The sequence below is a fragment of the Drosophila ananassae genome, chromosome 2L (assembly GCF_017639315.1).
Source record: "Drosophila ananassae strain 14024-0371.13 chromosome 2L, ASM1763931v2, whole genome shotgun sequence".
In the NCBI taxonomy this organism is placed as follows: domain Eukaryota; kingdom Metazoa; phylum Arthropoda; class Insecta; order Diptera; family Drosophilidae; genus Drosophila; species Drosophila ananassae.
In genome coordinates, this window is record NC_057927.1 from 1,874,982 (window position 1) to 1,902,052 (window position 27,071).

Consider the following 27,071-nt stretch of genomic DNA (forward strand, 5'->3'; position numbering starts at 1 on the left):
TTTTAATTAGGTTGTAACACGTTGCTACGTGCTATAATTCGAATGAAAACTGAACCACGAGAAAGGGAAAGCTGGGCGGCGCATTGACATGCCGTCTGCCTAATTGTCTGCAACCCACGAATGGAGTGGCATCCATCGAACGCCCCTTTCTACGCCCACTATGAACTAGCTAACCGACGCCCACGCATAAATCAATCTTCAAGAACGACGGTTCCCAGAAAACACATCCACATTCGCATTCAAAGCAATTTGTCAATTTTTCGATGCTCGCTTTTTTCGACTGTCCCGTGATTAACATAAACCGCAATTTTCATTGCCGACAAGGCGAGACGAAAACGGGCTGGAAACTTTCTTAATAATGTGGCCCGGACACACACAGACATCCTTGTACATGTTCTTTGGGCCTCCATATGTACCTGCCTGTTAGGGGTTGGCTGGCAACCCGCCCCGACTGTTGCTGTTGCAAAATTTATTGCCAGCAAAATAAATACGCAAAAGATGACATATGATTTGACCCGAAAGATAAAACTGTCTGAAAACAAATATTTCCGCTTAGAGGATGAGCGAGGACGGCAAGGACGGTGGGGAGTGGCCCCTTACCTCCATTTTTGGGGGAAACGATTGGAGGAGCAACGGTCATGTTTATTTAAGGTTCTGGTTTGCTCCTTCATTATTAAGGACATCATTCAACTAGTTGAGTGTGCCCTTTGGCCTTCTTCTACCCCCTCGCTTCAGCTGCCTTTTTTGGCCATCGCCGGGCTGTCTGTCAGACCATTCTTTTTGGTCGTAATTTGTACACGCATATGTATGTGGAAATGCGACTCCATTCCACTCCTTTGGTTTCCACATCCACTCCATTTCCACAGCCCCTCCTCCGCCACCTTCCCACCGACTCTTGCGGTGGCAGTAGCAGCAGCGAGCTGAGCTACTTATGCAAATAAACATAAGGGAACTCCCACACACCAACACACGCACATATGCCAAGGATATATCCTTGTGGGCGTTTCTTGGGTAGCACTGAGTCGGAGGCCCAGAATTTTGACTTGTTATGAGTGGTTTGCCGAGCTCTCTTGAGGCGCCCGGAAATACGATATTGTTAATTAATTTACGCCTTTATTGGAGGCCTGCCACTGGCCTTTAGTCAGCACTTTCTAGCACCCATATCAAACCGAAATCCTGTCATGGGTCAGTGTAAGGAAAAAGTATATCAAAAGCTCGTTAACGAACTGCTCCAGACGCATTGGATCAGATTTGAATCGCTGAATATATGGAGGCGGGGCTGGAAACATGACTGAAACATAATTATTACCCTATGGCATGGATACAAAAGCACCTGGTAATTATATTAGCAACCGGATCACTAAATTCAGTTGCCAGACCTCACTTGTTGAGTGCCAAGAATTTGTTGGTAATTGGAAACGTGGCCTTGATAGCATAGGTAAGAATTTTCAAAAAAAAAGTGAAGCCATATGGAACTTACATGATTAAGGGCTTGGAAAGCAAGTGAGTTTGTAAGGAACTAAGGCAAACGTGATTTTTCTTCATCTGCTTATCGATTTCAAAGCTTGCATTTTGTAGGAATTCTTTCATTATTATTGAATAGTTTTTAGCCAAATTTAAATAATAAAACACCAACCTCAAGTTGCCTGAAGTATAACTATTATTTTCCTAAATGAGAAAAGCTGATTCTACAAGAATAAAATACATATTAAAATAAAAGTATATTCTTATGATTGTTTAATTAAATTTAAAAAATACTAAATAGATATATAACTTTTTTAATTGCTTCAAATTGTTTTATTTTATGAAAAACATTTTACTTAACTAAGGCTTGTAAAATATTCGTACGCTTATGTAGATAACAAAGACCTTCAGATGGCGCCACTCCCTGGCGCCATCTAGTGTTGAAAACCAGATTATCTGGTAATATTTTTAAAAAAAGCCGGGCTTAGGAAGGGCTGTGAAGAAATAAATTATGTTATAACATTTTTGTTGAATTTTAAATAAAGGTCGCTAATTTTTTACCACTTAGTCTTAATAGACTCGTCGTTGTAACACGTTAGTAACCCAAGCTGGCTAATGGAACTAAACAATCAATATTATGGCCAACCCAGTCTGGTTTTTCCGCTAGAAGCTGTTTGGATGCATTTTGAAACATGTAGGATAGCTTGAATAAATTCTGGCTCAATTACTCAATGGTTAAAGAAGAATTATGGCCTAACAGGCCTCTTATTAAACTATCAGTATGCTGAATTAATTGAAGCCGCCTGGGTGAACAAAGTGTGAATGATGGCAGGCCAAATCACGGACAATTATTTTGTTACATCCTTGAGTGGCTGCTAACAAGATTGGCAACGTGCAGTGCATTTTTCCCCTTTCATAATATTTAATATCATATTTCTCATGCCTGGCCAACTCCAAGTGCAATATATTTTGCAATTTTCCGCACAACACCTCGGGTTACCATCGGACATACTTATGGACGGCCAATACATATTCATTGGCCAATCGATTTGTGCGCCAATATTTCTCGCCAATTTGCGGCTCCAGCGCCAGGGTCTCTAGGTCCAGCCAGTTTTATTCCAAAAGACCAGGAACGGCCAGGCGGAGAAGATTGAAAGGCGGTGGGGTTGGGGGGATGGATTCAGGTTCCTGTTTCGATGTTTCTGCATGGGCACATTTTTCAGCTAGTTCTTCTAATCAATTGCCCCAACTCGACGTCGATTACTGCCAGCGGTTGCTGTTGCCGGCTATGCATAGCTAGGCTTCTATGGTCCTGTCCCCTGTCTTCTCCCCCGGGGCGCATTCCCTTAGGCTCGCACTTGTGGACTCTGAGGTATGTCCTGCATATCCGTTGTCTTTGTGTGCGTTAACCACTTACTGCATTTGTTGCCAATGCCAGAAGCAGCACTCGAAAAACTGCAATTTCTAGTTAGGTCATAACTAAAGCAACTAATCAACTTTTCATTCAAGAAATTAAGGGAAAGGTAATGCTCTGTATTATTATTTGTTAATTAGTTAATGAGTAATAACAAACCCCATATTATTTTATTATCCCTCCAGAATATGTTTAGAATATTTTTTTTATGATTTTTTAAGTGTCGACACAAGCGCCTCATCTCGTCCAGTATCCTGCGTCCAGCGGGCGACCGTCCGGCATCGACCGTTTTCCCAGCGGGCGAGTTTCCAGCGCGTGTCAGCGGCAGCCGTAAATGTTGTCCAGTTGGGCAGACTGCCTCATGGCATTCTGACCGAGACTGAGTCTGGGCCGGGGCATATGTATATATGGGGGATATATCTGTGGGCGGGTCGGAGGGCGTTGGCTGCCGAGTCCATGACAGAGTGCCTCGACTGGCCGACTGCCCGCTGCGTTTTGATTTCGAGTTATTGCAGCAGGCGACGCAGCGACAACAGCAGCAACAGCCATTCCAGCAGCATCAGCAACAGCAACAACAACACGTTGCATTTATGGCTTGTAATCTGAATCTCAGTTGGTCAAAAAACGGCGAAAAAATTAAATTTGCACACAGAACAAGTTTAAGTGGCAGATCGCAGGGCGGGATGGTGGAGTTTTTGCTACTTGCCCCTTTGGGCTATTTTGCAGAACTTGTTTGGGCCCCGCCAACAACAACAATAACAAAACTAAAAAATATATATAAAAGGTAGACCATAAAAACAACAACAAGCTGCAACAAAAACTGTTGCACATTTCCTAAAAAGGAAGGGTGGGGGGTAAAAAGAAAAGCTGGAAAACTGAAAACGAGCAAAACAGCAAATTGCAGAACAGAAAACAGCAGAAGAAAAATAGCAAACAAATTTACTGCCAATTTGCTGCTCATTTCGTTTAGAAGGTGACACGGCCATGGCCCCATGCGTGGTGGTGGAACGGCGGTGGTGGGCGACGAGATCCAATGAGGGCGTGGCAGTGGAGTATGCTTGGTGGTCGTGGTCTAGTGTGCACTTTGCGCGTATGTGTTTCGCATTTTTACACTTAATTGCTCCGCTTTGCTCCAAATTGAACTGCCCAGGCGCCGGGTGTGGATGGGGTAGTAGGGGCGTGCTAGGGGTGGGCGGAGGCGTGGCAGGACAAGCCAAAGCCCGGCCCAAGCGCAAAAAGCACAACTGCAACTGCAACAACTTTTTGGCAGGCAGTAGCAACTCGCATCCACATATACCAAAAAAAGTATATGGGGAAACTCATGCATTAGAGCCAGGGCTTATAAATTTTTGGAGCACACACATACACATGAACACATACCCGCACAAGAGCACACTCGAACACTTATGGCACACCCACCACCCATACACTCACACTGCGGCACGCGAGTTCGATAGTCGAGTTTTTAGGGAGTTTTCGGTTAGTTTCCGATAACGTTTAAAATGCCAATAAACCCGGCCCGAAACCTTTGAACAAACAGCACTACCAGCAAACAAACAAAACTATTTTTGCCGCGATAATCGCCGTCAATTGCAATGCAGCAACTGCCCCTTACTTTCACCATGTGCCTCGGTTTCTCTCACTCCTAGTGCCACCCATCCCCGACCTCACCAATCAGCAGTTGCAGCAGTGGCACAGTGGCAAGTTGCCTCGAATTGCGCAATTTGCGGCAAGTTGTGTAAAACATAATTTTTGTGCAATTTATTGCGTGTTTGGATGGGTGGGCACAGATTGTAGGCCAGAGGGTGGCTCTGAGGCAACGTGCCGCAGTGGGCGGGGCACACTCATCACTCATCATCTGGCCATCCACACATTGAGGAGCCAAAGGCACAAAGGCCGGGCCCATCATATCATTCAAATTTATGCGCTAAAACTTCCGTTCATTTGGGGCCTGAATCAAGTCGAAGGACTTTCACACAAAGTCAACGAAAACAGTGAATAAAAGTTATGACTTTTAAATGAAAAAAAAATACTTAAATTTAATTTAAGACTCTTTAAGTCCTTGTTGCAGTAAGGAAAGAGGAATAAGTTATTCCTTCAATTAAATATTGACCAAAAACTTAAACCCAAGACCTTAAAACTTAAGTTGCATAATTAAGTTTTTCTGCAGTGCATGCCAAGACGAATGTAGCCAGAGAGGTAAGAAATGGCTGGGTTATTCATTTAAATTATAAATGCATTCGGAATGTTTAATTTTTGAATGGTGTGTGGCCGGGAATGGAGCAGCAGCAAGAGCAGGATCTGCACTCCTTTTGCTACTTACAAAGGCAGCACATTCGATTCGCATTAATCTTCATTTGTTTTAGAATAGACTGGCTCTGCTGGTTGCTCCAGCTCCTGCTCCGGCTCCGGCTCCAGCACCGGCTCCTGTTCCTTTTCCATTTTCTTCTGGCTGCAAAAAGGACAAATACAAATCTAGAGCAGAAATGTCTGCGGAATCGATGGACGACGACATGGTCGAAGGACGGGAATGGGGCGAGCTGGGAAAACGCAACGAACAGAAAGCCATAGGTCATAAATTAGATTTTCCATTAAGCATATAAAAGCACCTTTTGGTTATCCTCAAATGCGTTCGTCCTCCCCCAGATCCTTGTCCCCTTCACCCTATTCTTCGAGTCGCCCAAGCCACCTCTCACCGCCCTTCCTGTCCGACAAAAGGCGAAATCCAACTTTGCAGCAGAATCGAAGAAAAGCATTGAATAAACGAGTGAGCTGGCATGCGACAAGCGGCAGCAGGCAGCCTAAGATTGTCCGCAGGAGGTGCTCTACCTTCGCCCCCGGAGACCCTCCACTAGCTCCTTTTCCTCCTCCGCCGGAGTCGGTCCCACAGCCACAGTCCCGTAGTGGAAGGTGATGTCTCAGCTGGCGCAGCACTTAGGGAAAAGGTATGACAAAGGGTTTAAATAATTTGATTTTTAAACTTCCTTTTTTCACTTTTATAAAAAAATATTACATTTTTATGTTCCGAATAATTTTACATATTTATTTCAGCTTTTAAAACTGATTTTTTGATTAATTAATTCGGGTTGAAACATGCTTAAAGTCAGTTTAATTCATTTTTACACATTTGATAAACAACATATTTTTTATGTATGTTTAAATAAAGAAGCCATAGAGATAAACCTTGACAAACGTAAATACAAAAAACTTTAAAAATTTTTCTGAAACAAGTGGGACTGTGTTATTTAATTTAAAAAAAAAGACATGGTCTCACTTTGAACCTCGTCGCAGCTATTCACAGCAATCCGATGATTGATCCACCTATTTTTATTCGTAATACATCACCATTAATAAATTGGAGGGAGCATGAAAAATATAAATAAAATTGTTCTCCGTGCAATGGCTGCGTTGGCGGCAACAGCAGCCATATTGAATGGATTTGCACAAACGTGCAGAAAAACTTTTGCTGACACAAAGGATGCAAAAAGGTGAAAGACGCAGCGCAGCAGCTTTGCCCCAAACCTCGCCCGTTCCTTTTCCTACTTGCCCCAAGGGAAACTTGGACAAAGTAAATTTAATGCAATATTTTTACATACCTTTAGGTACTATTATATACATATATAGTCTTGAAGTTAAGAAGAAAAAAATAAAAGGAATAAAGAAATGGGATGAATTTTTCGCACTTTCGTGGCGGAGAATTATTGATGCGAATTAGTTTAATCAGTGCTACGAGTTGGCGCTCCATTGAAATCCCGTTACCGTAATGGGCCTTTTTGGCAGGCCATAAAAAGTCATATAAACATTTCAATTAACGAGACGCCCACGTTCAATGTTCAATGTCCAATGTCCAAGTTCGTGTTCACATCCTACACTGTACATTCTATATCGAATGTCCTGGCGTACACAACCTACCTGACAAGCATCGACGAATGAGCCGTGGCTTTGATAAATTGACGGCAATACCAGAATGGTACCATGCCGGCAGTTAACCATGAGCCACCCCACGAGCAGAAAATCGGAATCGGAGCTAGCCGGTGGTCGTTTCAATTCATGCCATTGCCTGGCTAATTTAGTGAGGAAATGGACAGCGAACGGGGCAGGGGCGCCAGTACCAGCGCCAGGACATCAGATCAGGAGTGAGCTCGGTGCGGCGACGACACAAAAGTGTCGTATTCAAGGTCATAAAACGTGCGTCATGACCGGTAATCAAAGCATGAAATTAATTTCCAATTGATTTTGGCCCCATTCGCCGGGCCAATCGCTGCAGGAAGTTGACCAGCGGAAGTGCGAAACGATAAACAGCAACGACCGGGGCGAAAGGACGTCGAGACTGAACGACAGGACGACAGGGTACGAAAGGAAACGAAGGCATCGAAGAAGGCGACAACGACTGTCACACGAGATATCCTTCAGAAACTGAAGGAGCAGCAGCTGGTGCACCCTTAGAACGGGGGTATATACAGTGGGTTTCTTGGGCGCTTTGGGGGCATTAAACGATCAGGCATTTAATGACACCCGGTCAACCATTGATTTGCCAAATACGACTCGTACATGCTCGACTCCGAAAGCCAGTCTCTTTCCACAGGACTATCTCGTCCCACTATTCTTGCTCGGGGCTGGAGGAGAGGCTCGATTCACTGGTGATGACTTGGACTCCGTTTGAGTCAACACAGCCGCAGGGATTGTCAATACCGAAAAATCGGTCAGGCATGGGACATAGTTCACCCAGCGAGGGGTGTCCTTTGAGTTCTTTCAATCGCAAAAAAAATGGAGAAACACGCTCCAGCTGTGACTAGATATGAGAAATTTAAATTTTTTTTATTTTTTTTTTATTAACTCCAATAACTTCCATATCTTTTTAATCACAAAGAACCAGAACAATAAGCTCCAGCTGTAAGCATATAGACAAGCCTTCGAATAGCACAATTTTTCAAAAGGATTTCGATTTTAATAGATTTTAAATTTCTGGTTTTTTTATTACTGATATTTATTTAAGAATATAATCTACCCTCGTTTGGCCATAAAACTCCCTACCGAATAGCTCAGAGGCCGGCATTGTTGGGAGGCGCCAGGACCATCAATATGACCAGAATCCAAGGTGGGGGACGAAGGCGATGGTTGGATGACCAAATGGCCAGATGGCCAGACTCAGCTTCTCCCTACCTCCCCTTCTATGAACTAACATTCCTCTGATGCCTCGCCTCCATTGCCCACCACGGGCTCCAGGCCTAGACCACAAAGCACAAACAACTGAAGCGGGGCATTTAATGTCGCTCGGGCTGTCATCGCCAAAATCGAATAACCAAAAACAAAAAAAGCAAAAAGAAAGTGCGGAAAAAAGGCCAAGTAGTTGTGGAAATGGTACGACGAATGGCAGGCAAAACCATGGCAGGAAAGCCAAGGCCTGACGAAAAAATATGCACAGCATCCTTGACGTTTGTTCGCTCGTTGACGCCCAAGCTGCTGCCGCCGCCTGGACAGTTGATGTTGCCGCTGTTCGGGCCCCTTCGTCACCCCCCTTTCCTCTTACTCGTTTGGCCATAGCTGCCACAACCATCAGCGGTTCAGTCCCCAGAGCTGTCGCTGTCGCTGTGGTTCAGGCTTAGGCTGTTGCTTGTATCCAAAGAAGGGGTCACTCGAAAAATATTCAAACCAAAATATATGCTGACATTTCCGGTGACGGTTTACTCTTTTTACTAGCTTATCAGTTTTTCTGAAGCTTTCAAAATCAGGTAATACTATTTTTCTACATTTTCAATTGCTAGTAAGTGTTTTAAAATATTTTAAAAATATATTATATTAGTTTTTCCGCAGTGTAAATTCTGCCCCATAGTGGTGGCTGGCAGAGATGTGTTCATGTCTAATGTCGAAATGGTTAGTTTCACTTTTTGCGTCAGAAATCGTAAAATTGGATATAAAATTTTACGAGCGTGTGGCTGGGCCTCGTCTCAGATCTTGGGGCTCGTCCCTCTTGGACTCTTGAGTGTTCGGTTAGCTCTCTCGTCCTGCGTGGGCATTCAGCCTGGACCTACACACCAACACACACACGTACAGGCTCGTCAGAGAATTTGTCCTGGCAATGGTCGCCTGTTTTTGGTCACGGCACAAATTTTGACGCTTGACTAGCAATGGCAGCTAAAAATGGAGCCAAAATTGTAGCTGAAGCTGTAGCAGTATCTTTAGCCTGTAGATGTATCTGTATCTGTGGCTGATGCTGAAGTGGCAGCCGAAGACGAAAAGCGACGACAGCGGCACTTTGTTTGTGGTAATAAATCATTTATGCAAGTTGCTGTGGCCGTTTGCGTTGAAACACAAATTTAACTGAAATTTGTTTAGCAATTTGGCTAGTTAAAAATTTAAGAGCCACTTGGTCGACTCCCCATCTTGGTCCATAGTGCCTGTTGGCCTGTTTGTCTTTTGTTCGAACTTTGAAATGTTGCATTTAATGCCGTAACGCCATAATATGCAATAATCTTGGCCCCGGAACCAGCACCAGCACCGGCCCCAGCGCACACACTGAGCTGAGCACTCGTCTGGAAAGGAAGCCCGGCGGGATTGCAGGAGCGTGCTCCGGCAGGATACATATGTCTATATGTATATTCATGAGCAATATATTTTATAAGCATCATTGTGCATATTGGATAAAAAATAAGCTCCAAATACAAAAATATTCCCTTACTAGGAGCAGGCAGGAGGCAAGTAAAAGCAATCAGACGCCTAGCCAGCCAGTTTTCATCCTTTTTGCCACTGTCCCTGAACCCATTCCTCTTTCGATATCCTTCTATCAGAACTTTACCATTGTGGGAAATGCTCGGCAGAGCCTCAAACATCCTTTTTCCAGCTGTGAGCACCCACTACCAATACAATACCCCCGGAAGACAGGGGAAGGATGTGCCGAGTTTGGAATGTGTTTGTAAGTCTATTGTAACAGCAATATAAGTGCAAGGATGTAGGGGTGTCTAAGAGCTCCAGAAGCTGAAGTAAAAGCAGAAGCAGGAGCGGCACCACCAGCACCAGCAGCAACAAAATATTTACAAAATTGTAATGGAATATCAACAGATCATAAAATCATGCACATTTTATTTGTCGTAGTCGTAAAATGTAAAAAAAATACAAACTTACACAGACACTCTCGCAAACACATACATATATCGTCCCACACTGCAAAATCCTGCCTGGGAATGGATAAAGTATATTGAAAATAAAATGAAAATATTTTATGTGCATTACAATGGCAGCGTGTGGCAATATCTTGAGTACAAGTACAAGTACGAGCAGGACGGATAGAAAATTGTGGCATTTATTAAATGGCTTTGGCTTTAGCGATGCCTTTTCTTCCTTTTTTTTATATATTTTTTTTGTGCTCCCTTTACTTGGCTTTTTTGATGCGACTCGGCTTATTTCATTTTACTACCGCCCAAGGCCTGATGCTTAGCTGCATTAGTCGAAAGATGCCGGATACTGCCACTCAGCCTTCTTATATGCCTTCCCCTTCCATGGCAATTACTTGATTGGGGGCGGAATGTGCAACCGTAGTCCGGCCTTAAATTAAATTAAAGAAAGTGCAGTGCACTGCAGAATGGAGCAGAGACCGAAGCAAATTCAAATTCTAATTCAAATACAAAATTCAAACCGCAGCCACAACAGCAGCAATAACGGTCAGGGGCCGAATGACTTTGGCAAGTGTCGCCTTACGAAACTTTTTAGCTAATTTCCGATTTTAACGAAGAGTTTTTAAGCTTTGAGGGCGGAGAGTTGGCTGGCTGGCTGGCTGACTGGATGGCCAAAATGCCTGGACAGCATCAAAATCACTTGGGTGCTCGCAGTTAACGAGAAAATGTCTGGCAAACACTTAAACTTTTACGATGAGATGCAGTCACGCGGTCGACAGTGGTATAGATGAAAAATATAGAAAAAAAAATTATTAAAAATCATTTTAAGTCTATCACTTCTTAGCATTTAATTTTCTATTAAACATCTTTAGTTTTTATATGAGAAATTATGATTTGATCAACAAATAAAAGCAATTAAAATTAAAGACTATTGCCTATCGAAAGTTTGGCTTAAAGATTGAGATCGATTAGGGTAAAATTAATTATTTTTAGGACCAGTTTTTATCGCGCATAAGCCTAAACCGTAAAGCCTATGCAAGATGTTCAAACAGATATCTAATAGGAACATTTATAGACCAGATCTACAAAAACGAGCCATTCTTTATCAACGAAAATCTACTGTGAAAATCCAATAAAAATCTGTTTAATAGTTTAGATGCTCATCTCAGAAAGCCATAAACAATTTAATAACCATGGTGGGACTAGTGCCTAAATACCTTTAGTATCTTTACATTTTTATTGTGGGCTTCAAAGAGTGCATGATAGAAAAATCTGATTTTATCCATTTGAATGATTGATGTTGATTGATGGCCTTACGAACTGGTTTGCAGGTGCATTTATGTGGTAAAGCGGCATAAATGTGACTGTGATATTAGAAAACTAATCCATCGAATGACAGTTGATTGCGAACCCACAGGGGCGTCATGAGGGAAATCAATTAAGTGGGAATACGTGTAGCAGCCGGTAATACAGAAAGGGATCTGTATAAATTGGGTTTCCTTAATTAAAAAGGTAGCATGTGCGAAATATGTATAATTATGGTGCGATGCCAAAGCACTTGCCTCCAGCTCGTTGAATAAATTATTCATAAAAACGGCATGCAATTTAACCCGGATTGAATTCCACAGTGCGTCAATCTATTTCGTTGGCCTGTCACCTTGTCGAAACTAATACCACTCTCGGCTTATTCCCTAATTTAATCGCTTTCGAAAATAAAACAGTTGGCCGAGAGCGGCGTCAACGTCAGTTAACTGCTCAAAAGCATTCGATGGCAAATCCCAAACGAAAACTATTAAGTGAATGCTAATTATTGGCAGTACCTGAGCTTGCACTATCCGGTGTCCGAAATAAAGTATACAGCTATTTTTAGGCCATTGTTTGAGCTGACAATTCCACTTAAGTGTCCGTTTAATGGGCGGCCACGCCAAAGGCAAATAAAACCTGGACTTGGACCTCCACCTCCAGAACCTGGACAAGTGCAGAAACGGAACCTACGTAATTGAACACGGCTGGCACTAAAAATAACCTGGCACAGGTTAACACACAGAGCCAAGCACTGAACTAACCAAGTAACCAAGCGGACAGTTGGCCAAAAACATCAAGCAGAACCCTAGCTAAAGAAGCGATAAAAAGGAGATAAAACGCCCTCGCCCCCCAAATGCTTGAAATGAGAGATAGCCGGTCCATCCGGACTCTGGGCTCCAGACTGATACTGTAGTTATGGCCACAACGCAACTGAAGTAAATAGTGTTGTTTTATGGTTTATTTAAAAGTCAGCCGCCGGTTGGCCAGCCCAGCAAAGCGATAAACAAGCAAGTCACTCCCGGCACGACTCAACTCGACTCGACTCTACCCGGAATGAAATGAAATGACTCCGCTCTGTTTGACAATTGAACACTCCTGGTCGGTTGACCTGCAATTTCTGGGCAAGGCAGGCCAGAGTCCAGAATCCGACCAAACCTGCCGAACACTTGTCAGACCATTTCCTCCACACCCTTGGCCTCCGACTTCCAATGCCTCGACCGCAGCCCAAAAAGCCAAAAATTCATTTGCCCGAAATTACAAATTACGGCACTTGCAGTCACTGCCACTATCAAAAGACCATTGCTCAGACACCGACACTTAGAAAAACGTTGATTATAACGTGGTTTTAAGTTGCAATATATCAACAGATGCAATATATGTGCTTATTATTAAGAACCCAAATACATGCCTAATTAATGGAAAAATAATTATAATCACCCACTATGCCGCCACCTGTTTTTTTAATCAGTGTACTAGAAATAGTGCTAGTCAGGGAGTAGAACGCACTGAAAACGGTAGTTGGAAGGCAACTATTAACTCAACAAGCATAAAATGAAGCAGTACACCCACCCAGTAGTGGAGGAGTCTACCTGGCATCAGTCCGGGATCAGGGCCGATTGTGGTGGTTGGGTGGGTGCCAGCTGGTGGCAAAGGTCGCAGCTTCAGGACGGCTTCAGCGGCGATTCACCCAACAAATAAGCCGACAGGAGAAGCAGATATCGTTGACAGGTGGCAGGACCAGTGACAGACCTCAGGATATCTGGGCAAAGTGGAGCCAATGCCAGGGTTATTACATTTGCATGCAGACCATTCCAACATACTTTGGCCCATATTTCAAAACTGCCGACACTCTCCAGCACGAGCCAGAAGCATTAGGGAGCCAGGAAAAAAGAGGAAACCTGAGAGAAATAAAAAGTGGAGACGGAAAGCGAACAAGTCAAAAGGAGGCGCAATTATGACAAAAGTATGCCTGGCATAAATTTCCTAACAACCTCGTTTCGCACTTGCTAGTGTTGGTGTTGATGTTGATGCTGATGGCCTTGCAGAACCACCCAGCCACCAGCCACTAGCACCCAGCAAGCAGAACCCACCACCCACTACTCTTGTTTGTGGTGCGTCGAGGATGTTGTTATGACATTTGTTTGCTGCTAAATAAAGCGAGGCATTAAAGTTAATGACGCCCGGGCAGGTTGCTTAAAGTGCCAACCACCCGCGGCCAACCGAGAGCACCACCCACCGCGGCAGCCCACATATATATGTAAGTGTATATACACTTAACCCACAACCGACAGGCAATGGTTGGGGCTGGGGCAGGCACCAAACTGACACACACTCAGTGGGTGTGTGTGAGTGGTAGGAGGGCCGTGGCGGCGCCCATAGCCAAGACGGGCGGAAATTAGAAATTAAGTCCCGCGCTGTTTGAATATAAATTTAATTAATGTAACACAAATGCTTAAAAGCAGTAGTTTGTTTGCCCTAGACCGCCGACACGACAACGCCACCACCGAGAGTAGCTAGGACCAACAGCAACAATAGCAAAAACAGGACTCGACACTGGGCCAAAAGCAGTCAACTCTGACAGGCAACAGCACGCGCCTTCCGCCTTCCGTTTTCCGCTTTTCGCTCGGTTTTGTGAACTTTGGACGCTGTTTAATAGTTTTCAAACGCTTGTCTAACTGACGCCTTCCGTCACTAATATGTAACCGCAGGCCGAGGGCCGTCCCAACGGTTGCCCTCTTGAAAAAATTAAGCCAATTATTAATGACCGAAATATACATAAGGGCCTCAACGGATGTTTAACATTAAGTGGGTGACACCATGCAATAAATTAAACTATTTAAAAAGTTAGAAGGATCAAATGAACTTTCACAAAGATACAAGACTTAAGCAGGAATACACCAATAATTAAAGGCAATAATTTCCAATGTTAAACTGCTAAATGCAATATTTGAAGATTGTATCAATTACCTATTAATTAATGAAGAAAATCTAGATACATTTAACACAACTTTGCAGATATAATATCGATATCAGAGATATGCATTAAATGCAAGTGAATTGTAAATTGTAATTTTGTAGAGACTTCTGGCAAATGTAAACGATTCTCTTGTCATGCCACCTGAGAAGTTAATATAGCAACCCCCTTGGCCAGGATATTCCGAAGTTCTCTGAAGCTTGCGTCATGTGTGAGCTACCCACCTCCTGCTGATGCAGTTCATTAATTATTTGGCCGAAAGACCAGCGGGTTGTTCTTGCTAGTCGCATTTACCACTTCCTTTTATTTTATTTTTATTTTTGCTTTGGCCAGCGAAAACTCGCTTAATTAGTTTCACTTGAAGTTTATTATTAGCGCAAACTTTGACATCGATAACAACGTAAAGTCATTAGCATTGACGGCTATAGTTAGTCACAGTCAGGGTCAGTTTTGGTGGCTCTTCCCGATGAAATTACGGGAGTGGGTTTCAATGAGGGAGAGTTGCTGCTACGACACGACAATGCTTTCAACGCCACTTGATGTTTCTTTGCCCAACTTTGCATACAAGCCAAATTACGTTACAGTTCTCCACTCGGCATTCTACAGATTTTGCATTTAGCAGATACCATTTACCATTACCTTACAACTGGCCGCCGCTGGCCGGACGGCGTTTCATTAGATTCCAAGTTTGAAATAGAAATAGGAATCGGAATCGGATTCGGACAAAGTGTCGCCCCCGCAGCGGTGTCATTAAATCATGCTAAATGTCAGTGACTGTTGCTGTCACTCCAAATCGCGTTTTGCCAATTGCCTTCGGCGTTGCATGCACGAACACCCACTGTACATAGCCATTGCCCCTGCCTCTGTCCCAGCCCCAGCCCCAGCGCCTCTTCCAGCCACTGCAGGAGACACCGGCCCCTGTGTCCCTCAGTACCATTGCGGTTTCAAATGCAAATAGCAGCTGCGCAACAGCATTTCCATGGAATTAGTTAACGTTTACCATCGAGATGCTGCTGTAGTTCTGCCACCAGCAGCAAAAACAACACAGCTACTCTACAAACTACACTGCCAGCAATTAAATTTTAAAGAATAATGTTATAGGGTTTAAAAACTGTGTTTAAATAGCCTTAGATTTAAGCCTATGTTTAATTTTAAAATAAATTGAAAAGCAGGTTGCGGCTACCCTACTCTGTTAGCAAACAACTATTAATTTACATTTGTTAGGTCTAGAAAGGGGTGCACATAATAAGCACGTATGCTGTAGCAGGTCCAATATCGCTCTATTACCCATTCTTTTTCATTTATTTTCCAAGTGCATGCTACATGTTGCCACTATAAGCCAGTCAACAAATTGACAGTGTTGAATTAATTTGAAAATACATGCAATACAAGCTCCTCCATGACCAACTGGATCTACGTACTGTTTGGGCCAGGAACGCCATAGGCATGGGTAACTGGCAGGCGGAGTGGCAGGCACTGATGGCAGCTAGATGCTTTCTGCTGATTTTAATAAATTCATCTGTCAAATTAGATTAGTTTTATGGTTTACAATGTACACATTCTCGCGCACATGTACGACATTCCGCCGAAAATACAAACAGCCGTATTGTTGTCCTTTTTGGATGTTGGTCTGTGGCTTTCGGTTTACGCTTTTAGAATTTCGACCGTGTGCCTGCAATGGGTACAGGTCCTGACTGGAAGGGAGTTTTCGAAAAGGTGTTTGAGTTCAATAAAAACTGTTTTAATAAATGACTAATGGATGTCGGGGCTAATGCTCGATTTGGCTAACAAGCTGCAAATGCGGCTGATAAAGTTCCGCCGGACAATGGTGGCGCATTAGAGACGGTCATTTCCAATTCCCCGGAGTCCTGTTCCCCGGGCAAGGTGTCGTTGTACTGAAATTGCATTTCAGCAGAGCCATTAATGAGCTATAATAATTCAATAAACTGAAGGCAATATAAATTAACCTGTTGCAGTGATATGTTGTTGACCCTTCCCCCTCTTCGCGTCGGCCACCCTCTCTCGGCTTGTCTGCCCAAAATCCACAAATTTCATTTTGACATGCATTGCAGACCACCTACACATGTACGCGCACACACCCACAACAACGCAGACACCAAAACACACACAAACAATTGGGCTGGGTAAATATCCTCGACCAGATAGCCATGGGTATTTATACACAGTCATACGGCCCATTAGCCACAGATTTTGTAAATTATGTCAATAATTCAATACAGATATGGGAGCAATGTTGACATTTGTCAACCCAACCATCCAACCACCCACCACCAACCCAACGCCTTCCCTCTCCCCCCATTGGTTTCGTCCTTCTCCAGGACGTCCCTGAAATTAACTCACCACCCACCGCCTTAACGACACAAGCAGCAGTAGTCGTGTCAAATTTGTGTGCCGCTCATTGTTAATCGCCCGGCCATAAGCTCGAAAACAATTAACTTAATCAAATGCAATTGAGCAATGTCATTTATGATTGTTCCGCCACTTGGCCTCTCCGGAAAGCTATCCCTTTCTATGTTCTGGATATATCCAAGTTAAAGGTATATTGGTATTCCAACTATCTTGGCAGCAAAATAAACGACTAGAAAGGCAGAGCTTTTTAAGCGTTGTATTTTACAAGATTCTTGAGTTCTAAAACTTAAAAATTACTGCGCGTACCTCATTAATTGATTCTGGAGATGAATAAGCTTTTGGCTCATAACTTATGTAGATCCTGTAAATATTTCGGCTCAAGCAGATCATACACACTTCGGTTTGTGGCTTAGATATTCACCATCTCGTTTATTTATGCCGGCTCGATGGAACTACAATATGAATGTGGCTCGGGGTTTCTTGCTGCTCTTGTTATTAATAGGATTGTCAATCGCAAACTGTGCCTCTGTCTCTGCCTCTGTCTTTGGCTCAGTTTAGGAATCGACTCCACCTCGTGCGGGGCTCCTTTGCCTTCATCATCATCATCAACAACATTGTCAGCATTGTTGTCGTTGGCAGAGTCGGCGGGCGATTCCCAGCTCGTGTTTGGTCCTTGCCTTTGCTAGGCCTTGGGTTTCGCTTTGGCGTTGTGGCTGAAAATTATTATAGCGGTTATTATTCACAGTCAATTACATTGCCACACAAATTCTGAGGCAGTGACACATACACAGACACAGACAAAGGCTGAGGAGCTGGCAAAGCAACCACAAGAATCGCGTGGACATTGCGGCCCGCCGGTACGATACCGAGTGACGTTTTGACAGCCACTACTATCCATCCGTGTATTGTACATAATGACAATTATAATGGCATCCACAATTATGGATGCCAGTCGATTAATAACGCCAACTTGACTCCGCGATTCCTGCCATTCCGAACTGCGTCAAAGAGCAGGCAAGGCTGCGCGTTTCCCCAATTTATGGCCCCTCTTTTCCTGCGGCGCGAAGAAAATTCTTTTGAGTGTATTAAAATTGACGCAGCTGCTTAAGTTAGCAGGGGAATAGAGGCTCAATCTTCTGTCAATTTCACCTTACTTAATTTCGCATTTCGAGTGACGCAAATGGGAAGGAATTAGATCCATGGGCTTGACACGTTTGGGAATTATTGCTGAGCTTCCGCAAATTCTCAGACAATCAATGAAAATGTGAATATTCACAGTCGTAAACTAATTGTAAATGATAAACATATCTAATTAAAGGGAATATTTTAGTGAGTTACAAAGATAAAGGTATAGGTGACAGTTTGATCTACATTTCAAATATAAATTCATGGTTTGATACAAAACACTTCAACTTATTCTAGACAAGTTTGTATCAAATATCTTTGAATCAATGAGCTTATTGTTAAGTATAAGTATTGTTAAGTATCAAGTTTTCAAAAATTCTAATTAATTGCCATTAAAGTTGCATTGTAGTCGCCAGCCATTATTTCCGGACCCAATTCAACCCACAATTATTTTATAAAGCTTTAAAATTCAATTGATGTCTAAGTGAAGTGAAGTGCTTAAAGCCTGATTGTAAATTTTATTTCGTCATGCTATTTAGTACTTTTGGCCAACTTGCGATATGGTTGCCATCGCAATGGACAGCTCAGAGCTATCGACGCAATTTCAATGGCAATTATTTTAAATAGATATTTCGAGAGATTACATCTCCATCATCAGTCTGGGGCCCCGAACTTTTGCCCCATTGTGGCTGATTATTTATTTCGCTAGAAAATTTCTTGAGCGACAGCCGGGCTTAAGTTGTAGCTCAGGACTTTGAGTTGGCATTGCTGATGGTGTTTTTGTTGATGCTTTTTGGCTGCTGCTGCTACTGCTACTGCTGTTGAGCGCCAAATCGTTAGCGCATTTTAATTAAACTCTAAATTAGTCATTTTCATTGCCTTTTGGCACAAAGTAAAAGTGCCCTGCCGCCCGTTCCCCGATATCCCTTCAGATTCGAGTCCTCGCCATTCGTTTGAAATAGTGAAGATGGCGCATTGCGTGCTCCCTGGGTTTGTGTGTGTGCTTGTATATTTGCTATCCTTTTGGTATTTGTATGTTTATTGCTGCGCTTTTTGCTGGTTGTGCCAGTGCCTCTGCTTCTGCATTTTCATTTATTTCAGACGACAGATTCCATGGCTGGCTCTTGAGTCTTGCAACTAAATTAAGGTTAAGATTGCAAATAAAATGTATTACTCCAATCTCCGCTACCCGCCATCCTTGCCATTCGCCTGTTCCGATCCGTACGCCTCATTTGAAATGCATAAACAACTTACAAAGCAAAAAGTTCAACGACTGTCACCATTTATCTCTTTTAGCTTGTCTCTGTCTAATGACACGCCCACTACCGCACGCAACGGAATGGCCCTGGAAGGGGAATTTGTAGCTAGAGGGGGAGAGCGGATGGGGACTTGGATTCATGGCCAGACAGCAGCCATGCCAGAGACCGCAATTTAAGCCTAAATGCTGCGTGTTTAAATAACAGCAACCCGACGGCTGTGGACATGCAATGGAGCTCCGTCAAATTCAAGACAAACCAAAAGCAGATTTGCCGCCAGCAGAGTGGCAAGCCTAGATGGCTAGCTTCCTTCCCTGACCCCTTCGAGCCCCTACACCTCCTTCACTGTCAGTGTCTCTGGCAGATGCTGTCAGCACGCCTCTGGCGGTGGGACGGGCCATTGTGGCGTATGCGCAATATGTGCATCTGCACCAGAAACTTGCAACTGCAGGCCACTAAATTTTAGTACAGTTAAATAAATTCCCTGAAATTAGTAATATTTATGTTACATTATTGCACTGACGGCAGCTACAAATAAGAGGCAGTGTGGTTAAGTAACCGCTCTTTATCTCTTTTAATAACAAGTCTAACGACAACGGCAAACCAGCAGCAACTAGAACTATGCGCTGCGGCGTCGCAGCCTTTTGTTGTCCACAACGATGATGCCCCTCCTGGTTTTTCTCTGCTGGCTTGTAGTTCTTGTTATTGCTGGAACTCCTCTGAATGACATAATGGTGGAAGACCACAATTTCAAAAGTATACTTAACAAATATTACGAAATACTACGGTGAAAAGTGCACGCAACAAAAGAATAACAAGCCAGCCCAAAAGAATCGCAGGCAGAGAGGCGGTTCTAAGGAGGGGATCCCGGAGATGAGATGCAGACCCGCAACCGCAGCAGCCAAAGCAGCAGCAACAGCAGCATAGGCAGTAGGCACCTCCCAGGTGAGCCAGACAAAAAGAGGAAAACAATGCCAACGACACGCAGTGGACAAGAGGCCACAATAGAATTCTAAGGGCAGAAGGTCAGAGATGCAAGCGTGAGCAGATCACGATAAGATTTATAAACATTATTAAAAAATAAAAAAAAAAATATAGGATCAATAAAATTATTAATTTATAATTTAAAAACTAACACATATTTACTTTGTTCATTATATTGTATCTTATAAGCTTTTGGTCAGCTTGGAATTTTTCTCTTTTAAGTTTTTAGTTCAGAGTGACCTTATATACATATATGTAAGTTACTTTTAAAGTAAAGTACTACATAGTTAGTTTTTAGAAGAAAGGAGGTTTGTATTTCCTTTGTATGAAAAATACCAAAATTATTAATATCTAATGGTAACTCCTCCATCGATCACGAGTGCCAATTCCTATTCCGAAGCCATCTCCACGCCAAGACGGGACAATGGAGTAACTGTTGCTGTTGCTGCATTAAATAATAATCATAATAAGTAATGTGGAGAGACAACGTTCTCGGCTGTAACAAAGACTGGATCGGGATTGCGGGGAGAGTGGAGAGTGGACGGCACTCGGACCAGCTAAACGTCATGCAAAGTGCGGTAAAAGGACACTACAGGATGCTAGCGCTGATGTTACACTTCCTGGTTGCTGGCAGCCAGTCAGACTTTCAGGCAGGTCCTGCCAGTCCTGTTCATTTGCCAGCCTTGCTGCCATTGTAGCTGCGAAAATACCTTATAGTTGCATGTAGCTGTTGTCGCAGTTGTGTGTATAGTGTCCCCACTCATCAGCGCTGTTGTTCTCAGCCCTTTGCCTGCCATCCCTCCCTCCCAACATCCTGGCCTCATCCTTTGGCCTGTCAACGTGGCGCGGCCCCTTGTTAAATCCTTTAGCTAGGCCCTGCATTGTTGCTCACTTTTGCCTGCCAGCCGAGCCATTGTTCATATAGACAAGTTGGCCTGCCCCGGCGTGGCCTACACTGTCTCCTGTCTTCTAATGACTAAGCCCGGGACACTGAACACAAAAATAAAACTTGATAGCTAAACAATATAACTAAGTGTCGATCATATCAATATGTCTCAAATAAACGTAACATTTCCTGAGTAAAAAAGTTTAAATTTAAAGTGATGTGAAAGTCTATTACACAGCTTTCCAGTAGATCAAGAATTTTTAATAGAAGAAGATTTAAATTATCAAAACTTTAAATAAAAGTTTAAAGAATACTCCTTATAAGTCTTTTACAAAAGTCCTATAAGTCCTAAGTCCTAATAAATCCTTGAAAAGTAAATTTTTTCTCTACATAATGATTTCCAAGTGCATTTTTACTATGTTTTATTAAATTCATTTCTTAAAATCTCAAAATGGTCTTAATTCACATTCCTTCTTCGTATTTTGTGCTGTGCAGGATACTCTACGTTGGAATACTGTGTGCGGTTTGTGCGGCAGGTAGCTCAGTTAGGTAGCTTTTCTACTGCCTTGGCACACATTTCGTATTCGCCTTTGCCATATTAAGCTCAAATGATTTAATGAGCGTGTTTTACCCAAAATGTAGTAATTGTCACGTATTACGTGCTCAGCCTGAAGATTTTGCTTTGAGAGAGCTGACAAATAGCTAAATCTTGGGACTACCGCCTTTAGGACCGGTTGCCTATTTGCCTGGTTTTTCAGCTTTCAGCTCAAGCCTGCTCGAAATATGTATATTTGCATATGTAATTTAATAGTAATACTCGTTAAAAATATATATATATGTATATATGTAAATATTTGAGTGTAAACAACAGGGCAAAGTAAGTGGGCTAAGCCGAGCTAGTTGTGAGCATACTAGAGGAGCATACAGCTCCTATCATGACCGTTGTTGTTGACTTCCTTCTTATATATGGTATGTATGGTGCGTTTAGATTCAGGTTCCCCAGATCTCTCTGGCAGAAAAATCCAAATTAGAACTTTGGGAACAGCAGCCGCCGCACGTGGCAAACAAAAATTTTGTGGCTCCGGTTGCTTCCTGCTGCTATTACGGCTCCTCTTGTTGCTTTTGTTATTCTTGTTGTTGTGGTGAAACTCTTGACGAACAAATTTTCATGTTGAGTGCATAAAAAACTCTAAAAAATTCATATAAAACCAAAGAACGCACTTTACACGCTCTTTCAAAAACACACACACACATAAACAAACTGACAGGGAGAAAGGGACACCATCACCCACACAGTGACAATAGCGTAGTCGCATAACACACATAGATACAAATAACCACAAAGGGAGAAGCTATGACGTCCACGTCTGAGTGACATGTAATAAAAACGAAACAATATTGTATGATAAAGTATACGCCCAGTGGGCAAACGATATTCGCACACCCACATGCACATGCAAGCGGGACATGTGTATATGAAAACTGAATTAAACGAACTACGAATGAGAAATAATAAGAGCAGCAGAGGCAGCTTCAGATGAGGCACCCGAACAAGAGCAAGAGCAAGAAAAGCTATAGCAATGGCAATAGCCAGCTCAAGACAAAAGATAATGGCAACAACAAAAAGGGACAGGCAAGGGTCAGAAAAGCAGAACGAGCAGCAGCAGAAGCAGCAATATGAATTCGCAGCGTAAACAGGAAGCACACAATGGAGTCAACTCTCAACTGTCGACGAGGTCACCAGCCAACAACCGACTTTCAACGACCAAACAAGGGGAACAACAACGACAACATAAATGACAAAAAAAAAACAACAACGACAATTGCAGGTCTTACGGTCGGTCACTTAACAGTTCTGCTTCACTTTTGAGTTGCGTTGGTGCTTTTGTTGTTGCCGGTGGCTTTCGTTACGCCTGGCCCTGGCAAGCAGCATACTTTATTTGATGGTCATAACTTTTTCATTAGAACAAAAATATATATTCGAGCACAATATGTCCCGCAGCGCCGTAAACTATAAGTATATAAATAAGTACGCTTCCACGAGTGCCACGAGCAGTTCATATAGTCCTCCCTGTATGTGTGCCTGCACAGCGAGAAAAAGTCTCAGTTCTAGAATATAGGTTTACAACAAATAAATAACTTTTTTTCTTTAAATGAAATCTACTTTGTGAACAAAAGTAAGTGACAATGAGAATGTCACATTTTCATTAAATGCAACTGCATATTAGAAAGTGCTATTGTATCAAGCTACAAAATATTTTATAAAAAAAATCGTATATAAGAGTTATTATTTTTTAGTGCATATGTGTGTGTATGAGTGAGTTTCCAGAGTATGAGACCGCCTGGCATTGTGTGGACTGTGGGTTACTGGTCGGGAACAACAGGAGCAGTAGCCTGAGTTGTCATACTTTTTGGATGACCATAAAAGTCGCTGTGAAGTAGCACGCTTTACGTCGCTGTTCCTTCAGAGCTGCTGCTGCTGCTATTCCTGCTTCTGTTGCGATGTCTGACCTACGGCTCTTGGCGATGAAAGTTTAAGTTTAACTCCAAGTCGTCCACTGGGGAGCTAGCATGGGCGCCAAAAGTCTTGAGAGCAAACGAGTTTAAAGATAAACAAAGATGCACAAGCGGCCAGTTGAGCTTCTCCAACTCCCTTTAGTTATATTTTTTTCAACTGGCTGCCCTGAGCGGATGTGCCTAAGAAAAAACTTAAAGTAAGCGAAGGCAGTAACCAGGGAAAAATTAAGTTATTAATTCATTAGAAAAACACATTCAAAGCAATTGTAATCCATGTCCCTAATTTCTATTCAAGAATTGGATTTTAACTCGAGTATACATAGGAAATTCCAATAGAAGTTGATGTAATTGCCTTTTGTCACAAAGCTGCGGCGACTTTATCCGTCCAGCCGATTCTTAATTATTCAAATGCGAACCGATTGCCGATCCCCAGCCTTCTCGCTTGCCACCTCTGGCTTCATCTTCCGGCGCTTGACTTTACGTCGATGGAGCATGCAATTTTCAGATTAAATAGCAACTATGGGGAAATGTCTTGTGCTAACACTGCACTGGCATGCAACATCGCTACCCGATTTCAGCTCCCCAGGTGCAACATAGAACATTTCGTTGCATGGGTAAGTTTTTTGCATTCGAGTATCAAAATCAACAAGCTGCACTGTTGTTAGCGGTGCGTCCTGAATTCTAGTGCTACTACCAGGTTTTCTGGTCCTGTGTCTCTGCTCTCGGCTTGTATTTGCTTGTTGATGCTGTAAAGCCAAGGAAACTTTTGTCCTCAGTTGCCCAAATACGATTGTGTACACAATGTGGATAGCGGGCGGTAGGGTTCTGGTATAAGTGGGTTGATGGGTGCAAACACGAGTGTACAAACACTCGTGGCGAAAGATTGTCCTGGGAAATACAGACATCTTCTCTGTTTCTGTCTCAGTCTCCATCGCCGCCACCGCCGCCGCAGCAGTCGCAGTCGCAGTAGGAGTCAGAGTCTCCGTCTCAGTCGCATATAGTTGAATGCCCCAGAGGGAGCTTACAAAACTATTATGCTCTCGCGCAGCAGTGCCAAACCGGAACAACAGCAGCAACAACCACAGGACTCGCATCGGCTCAACCAGAATGAGGACAATAACAACAACAATGACAACCACAACAACTGCACTAATAACAGCAAAAACAACAATACCGCCAAGCAACATGGCCATAACGGCAGCAGTAGCAGCAGCAGCAAAAGAAAAACAAAAACCGAAGCAGAAACAGCAGCTCAGCAGTGAAAACAGGACCTGGCGTATCAGCTTACAAATGCAATGAGAAACTGCAAATGCAAAATACCAGCGCGAATGCAGTCAGGAGCATTGCGAAGGATAAGCACTGAAAGAAAAAATAAAATCAATTCTTTATACTAAAAATAATTCAGAAGCTTTAGCCGTAAAGTCCGATTTTATCATAGCTTAGTTAAAATAATAAAATGTATTTTATGGTGCAGTATTTTATATCGGTGTGGAAACTAAAAAAAAATGGGGGGATGGTGATTCTTTTTTAGGGGATGGCAGGCTTCAACTGTCCGCTTAAGCAGAAAAGAATATCCAACACACTCACACACCGCTGCTAACACAATGCATACACGTGTACATACATATATGTATGTATATATAAAACGACAAAAAGTCAGAGCACTACAAAAATCAAGCCCTAAGTATACCCTTAAGATATTTTTTCAGCTTGTACTTTTTTAATTTGGTTGTTTTGTTTGTCATTCCCGTTTGTTTGTTGCTGTTTTGGGTCCTGTTGCTTTGTAGTTGACAAATACATTCATATGCGAGTATGACTAGCAAGGATTTTCTGAAATGGACATGAAAATGAGAAATACGTTCAACGAACCAGCAAAGCGGCTAAGCACAGAACAACACACACGCGTAACTGAAAACGTTAGAATGAGGTATGGGTGCAAGTGGTAGGATGTGTGCCGTAAGGACATTTCCAGAATAGCCAGAATGACAGGGCCCCACCCATATCTTGGCTCTTCATTCCGCCTCACTAACAAGAAAGTATATACGAGTATCTGCTATAGCTGCAGTTACGCATTCAAATGTCATCAACATCAGCAACAGCGCCATCAGTGCTCAGCTGCAGCATAGAATTTCTGGTAGTGACAGGTGGTGGCACATCCTATTGTTTCTACCCCCAGACCATTCTTCCATAATCCAGCCATATAGGCGGAAGCATTGCCATCAAGCCTGATTAATGCACATTTGACACACAACGTTGCGTATACGTAATGATAAGCATTATGCATCGACAAAGAATGTACATGATGATTTTCCATCGGATCTTTAGGTCAATTACTTTCCCATAATTATTTGTTCATGTTTGAATACAGAAGGATAAAAAATTGTTTAAACGTGGAGTAATTGTACTGAAACTGTATCATTTATTTGTATTGCGCAAATAAGTATGCTAAATTTCTTTTATTTTGCATTTTCGACTAAAATGCTGGAACGTAATCTATCCCCAAAAAGCAGCTCATATGAAGAGTTTTCCCAGAGAGTAAGTTCAGTCATCGTTTCAGCTTGTCCATTACTTTATTTTTTTTTTTGTGGTTTTTTGAGGGTCGGTAAGTTAAGTAGAAAATATTACGTATACGCAGCGTTGTTATGCTTTCTGCCAAGACAACAGAGATGGTGGCAGGAGAGGTGGGGGCGAAAATCACAATGTGCATTGTTATAAGCTATATGCGCCACACAAAAATCGTATATCCGAACAAGGGTTTGTGCATGTGCGTGTCGTTATTAGAGTCAAAACTGTATGACACACAAGTTGAAGCCAAATGCACGCATAAACCGAGAAACAACGACAATGAAGGGTAGGTAAGGAGGGGGTGGTAGATACTGGAAAAGACAAGACAAGGCCATGGACATCCAGTAGATACAAAAATCTCATATCTAATGGATGTGCTCGCTCATGTGCGGTGATGTGTGCGTGTGTGCCTCTGCAGGCATCACGTAATCATTGCACAACTAAAAGGCAGCCATTATTATTTGAATGAGAATGCGAATGCGAGTATGGCAGTGTGGCAGTGTGTTGGGAGCGTAACAGAAAATTACAAGCAAAAGATGTTGGCATTTACGATAAAAGCCCTGGTAATGTTCTCCTTACGAGGCAAAAACACACACAGAGTAAGCTCCTAAGCCGGTCCGTTTCGGTTCAGCTTGTTAGCCGAGGTTCCCTGCTACAGGTTACAATTTGGATCCTGTTCCATTTTTCAATACAGAGCCACGAACACGTACGCACAACCCCCTGCTCCTCTGTTCACCCCTGCCACCCACACCCCCGATCCCCAGACACTCCATGTGTAATTGCTCTTTGTCTGCATTTGTCTGCAATTAATTTCGTTAATGAATGCATAATCGCATTTTTGTGCACGCCTCGAAGCCATTTGGGCCCGCGGCCGCCTGAAATTATTGCAAAAGAATTCAAATGAAAATAAATTTACGTAAAGGAAAAACTCATTAAAACGAGACCAGACGTAAGAAAAAAAATACAAATAAAAAAGAGAGCCAAGGCTCAACAGCAGTGTGTACAGGATATCCTTGCATGTGTACACACACAAATATGTGCATTATTTTATTCCGTTCAGTTGTTTGTTCGCATCACTCCCCCTGCTAACCAATTTGAT

The 27,071-nt window shown here is 42.8% G+C and overlaps 1 long non-coding RNA gene across 1 annotated transcript; it reads left to right on the plus strand.

Annotated features, from left to right (window-relative positions):
* The first annotated feature begins 8,142 nt into the window (after positions 1-8,142).
* Positions 8,143-10,085, plus strand: LOC26513729. Its single transcript, XR_006507488.1, has 2 exons — positions 8,143-8,610; positions 8,682-10,085. It is a non-coding gene; the product is annotated as an uncharacterized LOC26513729 (long non-coding RNA).
* Positions 10,086-27,071: the final 16,986 nt, after the last annotated feature.